General features: G+C 37.0%; 2 protein-coding genes across 3 annotated transcripts in view; one reads left to right on the top strand and one right to left on the bottom strand.

Moving 5' to 3' along the window:
* The window catches only part of LOC138011269 (neuromedin-K receptor-like), a 42,262-nt gene extending 40,629 nt beyond the window's left edge, over positions 1 to 1,633 (bottom strand). Inside the window, exon 1 of the mRNA XM_068858223.1 lies at positions 1,619 to 1,633. The gene's annotated coding sequence lies outside the window, so the exon portion shown is untranslated. The remainder of the gene's footprint in view (positions 1 to 1,618) is intronic.
* LOC138011268 (orexin/Hypocretin receptor type 1-like) overlaps positions 1 to 2,500 on the top strand; it is an 18,845-nt gene that overhangs the window by 9,650 nt on the left and 6,695 nt on the right. The gene's annotated exons all lie outside the window — the stretch shown is intronic.

Genomic DNA, 2,500 nt, shown 5'->3' with positions numbered 1-2,500 from the left:
TGAAGTTTTTTTCATCGCTCTTTATGCGAGATCGCCGGTTGCTCACTAATTTTCATTGAATTCAAGTACTCCGACATTCAATACATCGACACATAATTTTGCCAAGCATCGCCGCAGGTTGTCACGTCGCTCGGTCAAATCACTTTCACAGTTTTCGATGAAAATTAATTGCTCTTGCACCCCGCCTAAGTAATTTTGATATTACAGCTCTAAATATGAAAAAAGGAACTTAAAGGAATAATAATAAATATGTCTTATTTCTCTTCTTAATTAATTAAGAGTCTCTCGTGTCCAGAATCGATTGATTATTTATCAGTCGCAGTTAAAGTCAGACCTCTGCCAGCAGGAGAAAAAAATTAACGTGCTTGTGTTCACTTTGAACTCTAGGAAATGTTGTTTTACAATAATACAATAAAACTTTATCATTATATACGAAAGCGCCACCTTTGTTTACAAAAAATCTGAAATACTGAACAATGATCTAAGAGTGTTCATAATTCTGCTTTAAAACGATTCTAGAACTTTTTCAGTGAGACAGATTTTTCGGGCGGCGTTTTGCATAAAGGTGCAGGTCTTGACACTAGAAACTTCTATTGCATTCTAGAACTGTTCTAGTTAGAAGAGCTAGGGATCTTTTGATATTTTAGAACTTTAGAGATTTTAGAGATTTTAGAACCCCCAAAAGACCTTACATATTCTAGAGCTTTAGAAATCTTAGACTCACAACATGGACCATGGATATTCTCGAACTTTAGAACTCTTAGAGATTTTTGAAGCCTCAAAGGGTTATAAAGAAAAGAAACCTTTCTAGTAACACGAATAATTGGATCCCTAGATAGCCTTTTTTTCTTGGATTCTGTCATAATAAATGCATACAAAGTAACAATTTGCGCTTTCATCAATTCGTAAAAGTATACATCTTTCCAGAAGTAAGGCTAGAATGATAAGAATTTCTAACGCTTCTTAATTTAATTTTCATAAGTAATCAAATCCTGGCTAGATCTCTTGGAAAAAATTGATCCAACATGTTGCAACATATCGAAACATATCGCAACAAGGTGGCCAAACGCATGCAACATGTTGTCCCCAACAATGTTGCAAGATGTTGCGTTGAAATGTTGCTAGCGTTTGGCCAGGCATTTAGATTCTAGGACGAGAAAGACTAGGACTACGAGATTTTCTCATAGAACAACAGTGAGCGCGCGCAAACCAGCGTCGTTTTGAAGGGGGAAAACGTGATACCGTCGTCATTTTGGTACGAGGTTTTGCAGAAATGTCGTCGTGTCAAAACAAGTCAACAACACGGTAGTAGTTTTGGCATTTTTCGATCCGGAAAAGCTCAGTAACCAGCAATAAGAATAACTGAGCAACCTATACTGCTAACAAAGAGTAAGATTAATCGTACGGGTTATAGCTTTTCTGAGTATTTTCGCTGAAAACGCACGGTCAAAACTCGTACTCGTCCTCGTCCTTGTCTTAGAATCTAAAGGTCCCTATTAACGAAAACTGCTACGGTAACGAGGCCCTTATGTCCAGAATTACACTTAAACAGATGCGCGCTCAATTTTGACATCCAACACAAAGTGAACACACTTTTTGATATCTATGTTTCACTTACCTTTTTCTCTAAAACGCTTGATCCTTTGGTCGCCAAAAATGGTAGCCAGCAATTTAACAACATGGACTTCGGTTTTTTGATAGTTAAGCTGACGTATATGTCGTTGCCATGATAACATGAATAAATGTAAACAGGCCTTTAAAATCGGTTTTGTTTATTTGCAGAAAATCTGGTCGTTAGATTTTCTTTACAATTTGCATGCATGCAACAAGCTTGTAACGATGCTCACAAGTTAACACTACTTTAATAATAATTTGACAGAGAGATCTTTAATCATTCGTTGTCTAACGTTCACTGGAATATCTACAATTTCCTCTGTTAAAGTTACTTATTTCTTAAAGTATTTTCGAGCCAAATGTCATTAAATTGTAAAGAGTGATTCTCGAGAAATGGGCGTATTTCCAAGACAGCTATTCCGCATTCAATCGCAATTTTTTAAACTTACTACGCATGCGCGGTTCTTTCGATAACAAAGAAAAATCTGCGAATTTCGGAGTTCTTTGCATCGTTACCTTCTCTAACATACATTTCTCATAAAAGACTAAAACCATCAACACACTGTTCAATTGTGAGGGAAAATAGTACAGATAGCGGAAGCATTGGGCAAATAAAATGATTGCTGTATTGAAGCCATGTTTATTTTTTTGCAATCCTTGTGCGCGCGCTGCATTGCGTTAGCAAGAGTGCGCACAAAAACTGTGTTCGACCACCTTAATTAATAAGTCCACGCCCTTGCTACCTATTTAACAAAAAGAAGGTAAGGATAGAGCGAGTTTCAATGGAGTGTCGTAAAACCAAAACCAAAGTAATTACTTCGGCCAATCAAAAAGGAGGGAGACAATCCGGTAAACCAATCAAAACTCGAAGTAATCACACGAAGCC

Source organism: Montipora foliosa, chromosome 7 (genome assembly GCF_036669935.1).
Source record: "Montipora foliosa isolate CH-2021 chromosome 7, ASM3666993v2, whole genome shotgun sequence".
Lineage (NCBI taxonomy): Eukaryota > Metazoa > Cnidaria > Anthozoa > Scleractinia > Acroporidae > Montipora > Montipora foliosa.
Note: the sequence above shows the minus strand (reverse complement) of the source record. Positions and strands in the feature narration are given on the sequence as shown.